The 13,955-nt window shown below is 36.1% G+C and overlaps 1 pseudogene; it reads left to right on the top strand.

Annotated features, from left to right (window-relative positions):
* The first annotated feature begins 3,292 nt into the window (after positions 1-3,292).
* Positions 3,293-13,955, top strand: part of LOC101149882 (E3 ubiquitin-protein ligase CCNB1IP1-like) — a 54,949-nt pseudogene continuing 44,286 nt past the window's right edge.

Raw genomic sequence — 13,955 nt, 5'->3', positions numbered from 1 at the left:
CTGCTTCATAGGATTCTTCTGAGGATTAAATATGCCATCTCGCAGTAGGTGCTTAGCACATTTGATATATTTTGAGTGCTTAATATATTTAACATACTACTTATATTTGTCCACACTATTTTTAACTTAAAGAAGTATTTAAACTTTTGAGAAAAAATATGTAAATGCTACGAGTATACGTAAATTATTGGTTTCACTTGAGTTACTATATCAATTAAAAACTAAGACACCTTTTCCTTCAAAGTCATAGTTTTTCTTTTGTGGTAAAGAATAATAACTTTGCTTTGTTTTTTTAAATTTAAATTTTTATTTTTTAAATTATCCTTTAAGTTCTGGGATACATGTGCAGAGCATGCAGGTTTTTTACATAGGTATACACATGCCATGGTGGTTTGCTGCACCCATCATCCCGTCATCTACGTTATGTATTTCTCCTAATGCTATCCATCCTCTAGTCCCCAGCCCCTGACAGGCCCCGGAGTGTGATGTTCCCCTCCCTGTGTCCATGTATTCTCATTGTTCAACTCCCACTTATGAGTGAGAATATGCGGTGTTTGGTTTTTTGTTTCTGTGTTAGTTTGCTGAGAATGGTGGTTTCCAGCTTCATCTATATCCTTGCAAAGGACATGAACTAAACATTTTTTATGGCTGCATAGTATTTCATGGTGTATATGTGCCACATTTTCTTTATCCAGTATAGCTGATGGGCAATTGGGTTGGTTTCAAGTCTTTCATATTGTGAACAGTGCTGCAATAAACATACGTGTGTGTGTGTGTCTTTATAGTAGAATGATTTATAATCCTTTGGGTATATACCCAGTAATGGAATTGTTGAGTCAAATGGTATTTCTGGTTCTAGATCCTTGAGGAGTCACCACACTGTCTTCCACAATGGTTGAACTAATTTACACTCCCACAAACAGTGTAAAAATGTTCCTGTTTCTCCACATCCTCTTCAGCATCTGTTGTTTCCTGACTTTTTAATGATCGCCATTCTAACTGGTGTGAGATGGTATCTCATTGTGGTTTTCATTTGCATTTCTCTAATGACCAGTGCTGATGAGCTTTTTTTTTCATATGTTTGTTGGCCACATAAATGTCTTCTTTTGAGAAGTGTCTGTTCATATCCTTCACCCACTTTCTGATGGGTTTTTATTTTTCTTGTGAATTTGTTTAAGTTCCTTGTAGATTCTGGATATTAGCCCTTTGTCAGAGGGATAGATTGCAAAAACTTTCTCCCATTCTCTAGGTTACTTGTTCACTCTGATGATAGTTTCTTTTGCTGTGCAGAAGCTCTTTAGTTTAATTCGATCCCATTTGTCAATTTTGGCTTTTGTTGCCATTGCTTTTGGTGTTTTATTCATGAAGTCTTTGCCCATGCTTATGTCCTGAATAGTATTACCTAGGTTTCCTTCCAGGGTTCTTATGGTTTTAGGTCTAACATTTAAATCTTTAATCCATCTTGAGTTAATTTTTGTACAAAGTGTAAGGAAGGGGTCCAGTTTCAGTTTTCTGCCTATGGCTAACCAGTTTTCCCAACACCGTTTATTACATAGGGACTGTTTTCCCCATTGCTTATTTTTGTCAGGTTTCTCAAAGAGCAGATGGTTGTAGACGTGTGTAATCTATTTCTGTTATTTCTGAGGCTGCAGTTCTGTTCCATTGGTCTATATGTCTGTTTTGGTACCAGTACCATGCTGTTTTGGCTACTGTAGCATTGTAGTATAGTTTGAAGTCAGGTAGCATGATGCCTCCAGCTTTGTTGTTTTTGCTTAGGATTTTCTTGGCTATACAATAAGCAACTTCAGCAAAGTCTGAGGATACAAAATCAATGTACAAAAGTCACAAGCATTCGTATACACCAATAATAGGCAAACAGAGCCGAATCATGAGTGAACTCCCATTCACAATTGCTACAAAGAGAATAAAATACCTAGAAATACAACTTACAAAGGATGTGAAGGACCTCTTCAAGGAGAACTACAAACTACTGCTCAAGGAAATAAGAGACGAAACAAACAGATGGAAAAACATTCCATGCTCATGGATAGGAAGAATCAATATCATGAAAATGGCCATACTGCTCAAAGTAATTTATAGAATCCATGCTATCCCCATCAAGCTACCATTGACTTTCTTCACAGAATTAGAAAAAACTACCTTAAATTTCATATGGAACCAATACAAAACTTTGCTTTCAATACATTAATCTAGAACTATAAAATTTCCAATGCCAAAAATTGTTGTTATGTATCTTTTTTCTTCAGTCACATATTTCATATCAACCTCCATAACAATTAAATCTATATTCCATTTGCCTCCTTTCCCCATCAATTTCAGTCATTTTATAGGTAAAATTCTTTGGGCAAAGGATAATTATATAAGCCACTTGTTAAACTTTAATACCCACCACGTAGTTTCTTGTGGGGAGAAATTGTTCCAACAGGTCTTATTACCTAAGAAGTTTTATCTCACTTTATAAAAATGTATATGCAGTTAAATAAATAGGAAGATACACCTACAACCTACTTATCTATCTATAAATAAATATATAAATGTTTTAAATGTAATATTTTGAGTTTTATATAATGAGGCCTTTTGGTTGGCTTTTAATTGCTTTACTATCTGTTGCTTTTAGTATTGCAATTATGGGCAATATAAAAGGAGGAAATATGCTTGTATTTAAATATTTAGATATACATTTAGTTTGACTTTATTCTAAAACCATGTTTATGTATTTTTCTTTGTTGACTAGAATTTAACTATATTTTTAAAAAGTGAACTTTTCAACAGTTGATTGGAATGACTGAGAAAACAATTCTGTTCTGTACTAATGATGCTCCAGAAAAACAGAATGACTCTCCTTCTCCATTTTGGTGGGCTGATTGAAGATGAATTCAACTGAGGAGGGATAGCCTGGGTCTTTGGCTCTCTGTGTGCCAGCCCAAAGTTGGCCTTGTCAAAGCCTCTATAACATCTGGAGATCCCTTGAAAATGAAGTGGGCTGGGATTTGGACATTCTCAATAGGGAGGGTTAAATTAGGCTGATGGGACCATAAAGAGATGATTCTAGGTATCTGATAGATCCTTGTAGTTCAACTTAATTCTTAGATAGAAGGTAAATACATGAAATACAAGAGAAGTAAAATTTCAGAAGACCAAAACTAGATCTGAGTCTCACTCTTCCAGACTGGACCTCTTTGTTGCTATAAATCTTGGATGTACAATAAATGATGACTGAAGTTTTCTTTTATGGACTCTTTTCAGCTTCCAGAGACTTCACTATCTTATTATGTCTTTTTGTGAAGACATGCTGCTTCATAATTATCGATAATGTCACATCAAACTTTCTGGTTTTGCATGGGTCACCACCTGTTCTCACATCTTCTGTGGTCAGTATGTCCGTTCTGAGTTTAGTCATTCACCAGCTATCTGTCTTGCCTGCAGAAATAATCTTTCTGGCTAGATATTGTCCTCACAGAACTCAGTCCATCAGAGGAATACAAAGCTATGGTATTGGTAGGACTGCAACCAGAGATGGTGTTGAATATTAGCGCCTGAGCACTATACTTCTGGACATATTAGGTATATCAGGAGTCTCTCTATCAAGAATACACTTTCAGCAAAGCTGAGGGCCATCTGAAACAGATGGAGAAGATATATACTCAGCAAATACGGAGCAAAGATGTAGAATTGACCTTTATAAAAGGAGAGATCACCTCCATGAAATAAGTGCTAAAAGAACACAATAAAAATGTTCACTGATATCTGTAAAAAATGTATGGAGTACAATCATAAGTATCAAAAACCTCCAAAGCCTCTGTGATAGCCTGAGGCTGTGAAACATTACTGTTGCTAACCAAGAACATACCTTTGAACCATCCATAATTGCACAGTCTGGTGTTTCTGGCTTTTCATTAGGGAACAACGCCAAGTGTCTTTTGGACAGTGTACCAGTTTAAAATTTGGGTGATGGAGATGGAGATTTTCAGTTCAGACCTTTTTTTTCTGGATTCTCACAAAACACCTAAACCAAGCAATAGCTTTTGTCAGTTTTGCCTCTCCAAGTCATGAATTAGAGCAGCAGCAAGTTTCCAGCAGGGCGTGAAAGTGAAAACAATTTGAACCAGGCATGATGGCATGCACCTGTAATCCAGCTACTCAGGAGGCTGTGGCAAAAGGATCACTTGAGCCCACCTGAGTTTGAGGATGCAGTGAAGTAGTATCATGCCACTGCACTCCAGTCTGGGTGACACAGTGAGACAATGTCTCTAAAAAAAAAAAAAGTAAAAATAATTTAGCTAATTTTACAGAATGTTTCTAATGTGCACTTTTAGTGATTTTACTTAGCAGATCTTTATTCTAGAAGTCCCCAACTTCCCTGGGCTTTTAAGTCTTTAAGATTTCTTCACATTATCACCTCATAAGAAATGAAGTGGCAGTGAAGTGTAGCTATAGAGTGGATTTCTTCATTTCTATTATTTAAAGCATGAGCATTTTTTTAATCAATTGTGAACAGTTGAATTTTAATCATTAGTGAGAAGGTCACGACATTATTGTGTATTTCAATAGATATGTTTGTGTCTGAGTTGTGTGTTTATGCATAAGTACCTGTGTTATATGTCTACATGTCACTTTGAATTATTGTATTTATGCATATCTGTGTATGTAAAAGTGTGTGAATTTACACTGACATTTTGGTGTATTTGCCTGTAATCCCAGTGCTTTGGGAGGCTGAGGTGGGAGGATCCTTTGAGCCCAGGACTTCAACAATCTGGGCAACATAACTGAGATGTTCTTTTCACAGAGAAAAAGATTATATATATATATATATCTTTAAAAATTTTCCAGCTTGGTGGTGTGCACCTGTAGTCCCTGCTACTCAGGAGGCAGAGGTGGAAGGATCCCTAGAGCTCAGTTTGAGGCTGCAATTAGACATAATCAAGCCCCAACACTACACTCCAGGTGACAGAGTGAGACTCTGTTACAGAAAAATAAATAAATAAATAAATAAATAAATAAATAGAGAGCTAGTCATAATCCCAAAAGACCAAAAGACACAATCACAATTCCATATGCCTAATCTCAAATGTTAAAAGTGTTGAAAAAGTAAAATCCCAAAAATATAATTCAAAAAAAGTTGTTTAAAATAGCATTAATAGTACTCATTTATATTTTTAAAAGGGAATTTATTTAACAAACATATAAAAATACAAAGAATACCTTATAGTCCACCTACAACAGCATAGGCAATAAAAACATAGCAAGTTTTGCAAGCATAAACAAGCTGGTGTATGAACAACAGTTGCACCAGTATAACGGTTATGAGCAGATATAAGCTGTTTATAAAGAAATAGGTCAAAATGGAAATGTATAAATGCCTATAACTATGTTTGCTAGTTGTTTGCACCAAGAATTATCATTTAAGCCATCTGAAATACCATGAGGAACAATCTGAGTCTTTTGAGGAGATCCATCAAGAACTGCAGTGGGATGCTGTGTGGAGTGGCACGCACCTTTATTCTCTGGTACTCAAGAGGTTGAGGCAATAGAATCCCTCGAGCCAAGGAGTTTGAGGCCAGCCTGGAGGATCATAGTGAAACCCCTGCCTGCCCAGAGAGCCAAGATTTCAAGAAATTTAATTTTTCACAAATACGTATGTATGAAAATATCTCATTTATTGAGGAAGTTTCAATATTTTTACATATGCACACAATGCTTATACACAGAGTCAACCTTGTAATAATGCACTTTCTATAGAGTCAGATTTGTAAAAAGAAATGCATAAAACAAATTAGAACACTCTGAAAGTCGTTTCACAATTTATACCTCCAACATTGGAAATAATGCAAAGATGAAATACATAGCATACCAAATTCTAAATAATAATCTGACAATTTAAAATGCAAAAAACTAAAGTAAAAAAACTGAAGAGGAAATTTGACATATAAAAATGCAGGATAGATTTTGGGCAATTACACAGATGTGGTTAATAAGAGCTAGCCAAATTTCAAAATTATTAACTATATTTTTTAAGTCTTGCATCACAATGGATAGCTTATTTTTCCTTTTAGACATGACTCTCCTTGAAGAATACATTTAAATTCATTTTCCATGTAGTGCTGCTCTTTCTGAAATAATTCTGTGATTTGATGTATACTGACATGAGCATTCCCTATGCAATTTTCCTATCTTCACTGCCATGCTTCTATGTTGTTTTGGGTATGTGAAAATTTATTCCCAATGTACTTACACACAGATCACAAATTTGATGGAAACAATACTGGTAATCAAACAGGAGCACTTTTGCCTAAGTGTTGTTCTATCCTATCATGCACAAAATTATTTCTGAAACAGTCAGTAACTTTACGGTCTTCTTCAGGCATATGTGGCTTTAATTCATTAAAAGCTTCTGGAATGGCATCAGCTGAAAGAAATACCAATGCAAAAAAAAAAAAAAGATGCACTTTTAAACTGAAAATTTTGTCCTTGCCATATCATGTGGCTAATCCACTCATCTGAATTTTCTACCGAATGCACTGGAATTATTGGTACTATAAAATATTGCTAAAACAAAATATTGGTAATGGAAAAACACCAAAATATTGGTAATACCTTGAAATTCACTTAAGAAGTCTTGATCACACCTAATTACAAATCCATCATTATGGTTAGGCGATTCAACTGAACCAAATGTTCAAATAAGCATCTACAAACTGCTTCACTTTTTCCAGTCATTGATGTATAAACAAGTAAATAAGTTCTAATTTTTTTTCTGATCCAACAGAGAAATTGTACCTAGCTGATTAAAAAAACAGTAAAGAGAGTTTGGAAAGTGCCATCCATTAGCCAAAGTAAAGGATGTACTAGTTTTTCTACGTTAAATCTAGTAGTAAATATAAGCTTATCTTCTTTGATAGCCAAATCCTTAATCCATAATAGTTCATCATTTAATGTGTCTTATAACACTGGAGGAACTTCAATATCAGCAAGTGGTTTTTGTTCAGAAGGTTGCTGAGTTTGTTGAATTCTTTTTATTGTCTGTTGAAAGTTGTTTTTTTGAAGGCAAACATGGCAATATTCATGAAAAGTCAGAATTCATACATAATTGAATAACTTCGAAGTTTTTTTCTATTTATTACCTGTACTTTTACTTATTTGACATTCAAAACACTCATTCCACTTGTATTTTGAGAGTAGTTATGGTCTACAAAATTTATAAGTATATGTTGTCTATTTGAAATTCTGATTATTGCTTGGCTGTCACAATTAAGTGATTTTCTGCTTTTGTAACGCCAATTATAATTAGCTTTTAAACTCTTATCTTTCACCACTAAGTATACTTGTACATTTAACTTATCACAGCCTTTTGCCAAGGAAGAATTTTAAAGATCTCTTCCACTGTGTAGTAAGAAATACAGTAAGAAGGAGTAATATTTGGGTTGCCCAATACCAAGTCTGTGTTAAGTTTCTCTAGAAACACAGAACCAATCAGGTATTTACGTAGACATATGAGAGATGATTTATTAGGGGAATTGGCTCATGTGATTACAGTGACTGAGAATTCCCACAACAGGCCATCTGCAAGTTGGGGAATCTGGGATGCTCTCTGGTAGCATTGCTCAGGCCAAAAAGCTCAGGACATGGAGGAATCGCCTGTGTAAATTTTGAAGTACAATCTGCCTTCTGTATTTGCTCTCACCAAGCATCCAGCCAATTGGATGGTGCCTGACAATATGGTTAGTAGATCTTCTGCATCTAATTCACTCAGACTCTCAAGGGGATCTTCTCTGCAAACACCCTCACAGACACACCCAACATAATGCTTAACCAGGTATCTAGATATCACTTAATCTAGTCAAGTTGACACCTAAAATTAAGTCCACATGCATTCATATGCATATATTTAAGCCATACATAATTTCCAAATAAAAACAATAACAGGGTAATAGTTTTGCTTAACATGAGGTAACCATCTTGTTATTGTGATTTGGGGGATTTTAGATGTTAGGAATTTTAGACTTTAAGGATTATACTTTGGCAATTTTGATTTTTTAGAATTTTAACATTGGGGATTGTGTTGTTTTGGATTATGATCCAAACCCTCAAGAATTATCTTTTGTGGCTGGATGCTTCCTCCTCTGGTGGTGTCACCTCAATGGCCCTAGACAGGGACCTAGCCCCACTGGATCTGCACCATGGACACACCCCTTTGACTGTGATGAGGCCTTCTTCACATGGCTCTGTGGGGTGGCCTTTCCATTGAGGAAATGGGTAGCAGAATCCTGGCCTGGTGAACTGAGAAGGTATTTCCACACTCTGTGACTAACGAGAAAATAGTCGTTCCCCCGGTCTGGTATGCTCTAGGTTTATGCTGGCAGTGAAAACCAAAATGACACATAAATTCCCTTCAGTGTCATTTTTCTCTTTACATGAAGGATCATGTGTGTTCTCAGGTGGATAGCCCTATTGTCTCATACTGTAAAATTTCAGAAGTCCAATAGACTTCCTTCATTTCATCTTGTTTTCTATGTCACCTTTAGTTTAAACTGGGAGTATATTTGCTGTTATAATCACATCTCTACTCCTGGCCTCTGCTGAGATGTCTGATTAGAATAATGGATAATCTCTTAATGGAGTGATTATACCCTTGGTATTTTATCTGTAACATGCTTTTTCATTTTTTGAAATAAGAATAGGCCAATAATTTTTGAAATCTTCAAATTCTGGTTTCTTCTTACTTAAATTTATTTATCTCCTCTCACAATTACTATAAGCAGAAAGGAGAAGCCAGGCCAAAACATTAACATTTTGCTTAAAAGTTCTTCTCAGTTAAGTATTCAGACTCTTTAGTCATGAGTTCTACCTTCCATAAAAGACTAAAATACAGTTCAACTAAGCTCTTTGTCACTTTATAACAAGGATCACCTTTCCTCCAGTTTTCAAAAGCATGTTCCTCCATTTCCACCTGTTAATTCACCAAAAGCACTTTTAATGTTCATGTTTCTATCAACATTCTGTTCATGGTAATATATAATTCTCTAAGATAATAGTAGATACTTCTCTAACTCTTCTAAGTTCTTCCTGAGCCCTCAGCAGAATTGTCTTTAACACCCATATTTTTACCAATAATTTATTTGTGATAATCTAGGTTTTATCTATTTTGAGAAATATATTATTTTAGCCTTTACCCATCAACCAGTTCCAAAGTTATTTTCATATTTTTAGGTATTTGTTACAACAGCACCCTTATTCACAGTACCCAGATCTATATTAGTCAGCTGGGGCAGCCGTAACAACTCACCACAGTTTGGGTCACTTAAACAGCAGAAATTAATTTTCTCACAGTTCTAGGTGATAGGCGTTCAAAACTGAGGTGGCTGTAGGGCTGGTTTCTTAGAAGGCATCTATTCCTGGCTTGAAAATGGCTGCCTTCTCATTGTGTCCTCACATAACATTTTCTCAGTGAACACAGAGATAAAGAAAGAGAGTTGGTGTCTCATTCTCTTATGGGAAAATCAATATTATTGAATTATGGCCCCACCCATAAGACCTAATTTAACCCTAATTACCTCCAAAAAATCTGTCTCCAAATACAGTCATATTGGGATTTAGGGTGTAAACATATGAATTATAGATGAACACCATTTACTCTATAACACTTATTGATGCACTTTTCTGTATATAAACTTAAGTAAAAGCTTACAAATAAATAAATACCTCACTTCAGCATGCATAAGAGATTTGAAGGGAACAAGAGTAAATACTGAAACAGAGCAGGTGATTTCCAAGGCCCAGGTAAAAAATTATGGAAGGTTTAGACTTAGGTGTTTGTGCCAGAGAAAAAGGATTGGGCATATTTGAATGATATTTAATAAGTAAAAATATTAGGACACAATAATGAACTTGATATGAAGGAAATAAAACAATGGGTTAAAAACTACTTCTCAGTTTCTGGCATCAAAAAATGCATGTACAGTTGTGTTATTCACTGAGGTAAGTAACCCTAGAAAAAGATGAGGCTTGGAGATGAACATCATGAATTTGGCCTTGCAAGTGTTATGTATGCGATGTATTAAAGCATTCAAGAGGAAATAAAAATAGGCAATGAAATGCACAGTTCTAGATTCAGAAAAATGTTCAGCATTATTTGTATACATTTAGAAGTCATCTGCCTACTGTAGTAATTGAAGTTTTGGTCATGGATGAGATTGTTTAAGAAAAGAGAAAAGGATAGAAGACAATGAATCCTAGGGATATTGATTCATTCAATATTTAATGGCTGTTCAGAGGCAGATAAGATTTCAAAGGAGACCAAAGAAGTTAGAGGAGGAGAAAGAATACTAATATCAGGTTTTATGAAGGAATAAACAGTTATTAATATTTAGTGTCATTGAATGATCAGATACAATATTTCAATTTAGTCAAATTAGACTATTAGATTCAGTATCTATACCTATGTAGATTTTTTTTTTTTTTTTGTTTTGGAGACGAAGCCTCAATCTGTTGCCCAAGTTGGAGTGCAGTGGCACGATCTTGGCTCACTGCAACCTCCACTTCCCAGGTTCAAGCGATTCTCCTGGCTCAGCCTCCTGAGTAGCTGGGATTACAGGCATGCACCACTATGCATGGCTAATTTTTTTGTATTTTTAGTAGAGACGGGGTTTCACTATGTTGGCCAGGCTGGTCTTGAACTCCTGACTTCATGATCCGCCCACCTCGGCCTCTCAAAGTGCTGGGATTGCAGGCGTGAGCCACTACACCTGACCACCTATATAGATTTTAAGTGAGGTTTAGATTCTGGATTCAGTAATCCTAGCTTGCTATTATGATTTTAAAATTGCTAGCTGTGTGACTTTGAGCAAGGCACTTGACCTCTTTGAGATCCTCATTTACAAAAGCTAAGAATTAAATGAGATAAAGTGTGAAAAGTGTTTAGCACAAGTTAAAATACAATGTACTCAGTAAATATTAGCTATCATTATCTTTAATAGACTGTGCCATTTTTAATCCATTGGTAGAGCTAAACAGACAGTGTAATGTACCCTTTGTGAACATGCTCTTTGTCATCAGAGTGGTCTTTTTTCAAATCCCTGATCTGCCACTTATGACCTTTGTGGCTCCATACATGTCATTCAACTTCCCTGCGTCTGGGTGTCCTCATAAGTGATACCTAGTATTACATAAAAATATGAATAGTATTTCTTAAAATGACATTTTTAATATTTAGAATATATGTTGATTATTAAAGTGCTGATACTCTGTGCTACTAAGTGCCATATGATACTAAAGAAATGCCAGAATATCTAGTCCTCTAATTTACCTTTTTATGTCTGTGAATAATTTGAAATATGAAAAAAATCACACAGTTATTATGAGTTAGGATTCATCAGTTTTCTTTACATATTTAAAGTTACTTCAACAGCAGACCATAAGATGGCAATGTTACTCTTTTAGATGAATTATAAAAGTTAGATATTGAGAAAAGTAAAAATTTAAACTTAAGTTTGTATTCTATAGACATGCCTTTACAAATTCTGCTTTTTATTGCTTAAATTAAACATACTAATCCTATAGTGTAGTTGCTAATTTGATAATTAATAAAATAACTAGTGAATTCGTTCTTATATTGGTAGTGATTCTTAGCATGGACTTAGGAACTATATATTTTTGCATCCAACAAAGATTGTTCTGAGAATTATCAAGATTCTGTGGTGCTTTAAAGATATACTGTATATTAAGAGATGAGAGAGTTTCCTAGCCAACGGAAGACGTGACAGACAGTACCTGGAAAATTGGGACACTGCCACCCAAATACTGCACTTTTCCAATAGTCTTAGCAAACAGCATACCAGGAGATCATATCCCACGCCTGGCTCAGCGGGTCCCTGACCCCAGTGTAGCCTAACTGGGAGACACCTCCCAGTAGGGGCCAACTGACACCTCATGCAGCCAAGTGCCCCTCTGAGATGAAGTTTCCAGAGGAAATATCAGGCAGCAATATATGCTGTTCTGCACCCATCCGCTGATTATACCCAGGCAAACAGGGTCTGGAGTAGACCTCCAGCAAACTGCAACAGACCTGCAGCTGAGGGACCTGACTGTTTGAAGGAAAACTAACAAACAGAAAGGAATAGCAACAACACCAACAAAAAGGACATCCACACCAAAACCCCATCTGTAGGTCACCATCATCAAAGACCAAAGTTAGATGAAACCACAAAGATGGGGATAAACCAGAGCAGAGAAGCTGAAAATTCTAAAAACCAGAGCACCTCTTCTCCTTCAAAGGATCGCAGCTCCTCACCAGCAGCGGAACAAAGCTGGACAGAGAATGACTTTGATGGGTTGACAGAAGCAGGCTTCAGAAGGTCAGTAATAACAAACTTCTCCAAGCTAAAGGAAGATGTTTGGACCCATTGCAAGAAGCTAAAAACCTTGAAAAAAAATTAGACGAATGGCTTAAATGACCTGATGGAGCTGAAAACCATGGCACAAGAACTACGTGACACATGCACAAGCTTCAGTAGCCGATTTGATCAAGCGGAAGAAAGGGTATCAGTGATTGAAGATCAAATTGATGAAATGAAGTGAGAAGAGAAGTTTAGAGAAGAAAGAGCAAAAAGAAACAAACAAAGCCTCAAATAAATATGGGACTATGTGAAAAGACAAAATCTACGTTTGATTGGTGTACCTGAAAGTGATGGAGAGAATGGAACCAAGTTGGAAAACGCTCTGCAGGATATTATCCAGGAGAACTTCCACAACCTAGAAAGGCAGGCCAACATTCAAATTCAGGAAATATAGAAAACACCACAAAGATACTCCTCGAGAAGAGCAACCCCAAGATACATAATTGTCAGATTCACCAAGGTTGAAATGAAGGAAAAAATGTTCAGGGCAGCCAGAGAGAAAGGTCGGGTTACCCACAAAGGGAAGCCCATCAGACTAACAGCTGATCTCTTGGCAGAAAGTCTACAAGCCAGAAGAGAGTGGCGGCTAATATTCAACATTCTTAAAGAAAAGAATTTTCAACCCAGAATTTCATATCCAGCCAAACTAAGCTTCATAAGTGAAGGAGAAATAAAATACTTTACAGACAAGCAACTGCTGAGAGATTTTGTCACCACCAGGCCTGCCCTAAAAGAGCTCCTGAAGGAAGCACTAAACATGGAAAGGAACAACTGGTACCAGCCACAGCAAAAACATGCCAAATTGTAAAGACCATTGATGCTAGGAAGAAATTGCATCAACTAACGGGCAAAATAACCAGCTAACATCATAATGACAGGATCAAATTCACACATAACAATATTAACCTTAAATGTAAATGGGCTAAATGCTCCAATTAAAAGACACAGACTGGCAAATTGGATAAAGAGTCAAGACCCATCAATGTGCTGTATTCAGGAAACCCATCTCACGTGCAGAGACACACATAGGCTCAAAATAAAGGGGAGGAGGAAGATCTACCAAGCAAATGGAAAGCAAAAACGCAGGAGTTACAATCCTAGTCTCTGATAAAACAGACTTTAAACCAACAAAGATCAAAAGAGACAAAGAAGGCCATTACATAATGATAAGGGGATCAATTCAACAAGAAGAGCTAACTATCCTAAATATATATGCACCCAATACAGGAGCACCCAGATTCATAAAGCAAGTCCTGAGTGACCTAAAAAGAGCCTTAGACTCCCACACAATAATAATGGGAGATTTTAACACCCCACAGTCAATATTAGACAGATCAATGAGACAGAAAGTTAACAAGGATACCCAGGACTTGAACTCAGCTCTGCACCAAGCATACCTAATAGACATCTACAGAACTCTCCACCCCAAATCAAGAGAATATACATTCTTTTCAGCACCACATTGCACTTATTCCAAAATTGACCACATAGTTGAAAGTAAAATACTCCTCAGCAAATGTAAACAGAAATCACAAAAAACAG

The sequence above is a fragment of the Gorilla gorilla genome, chromosome X, assembly GCF_029281585.2.
Source record: "Gorilla gorilla gorilla isolate KB3781 chromosome X, NHGRI_mGorGor1-v2.1_pri, whole genome shotgun sequence".
NCBI classification, from domain to species: domain Eukaryota; kingdom Metazoa; phylum Chordata; class Mammalia; order Primates; family Hominidae; genus Gorilla; species Gorilla gorilla.
The sequence above is the reverse complement of the archived record's forward strand: the minus strand, read 5'-3'. Positions and strand labels throughout refer to the sequence as shown.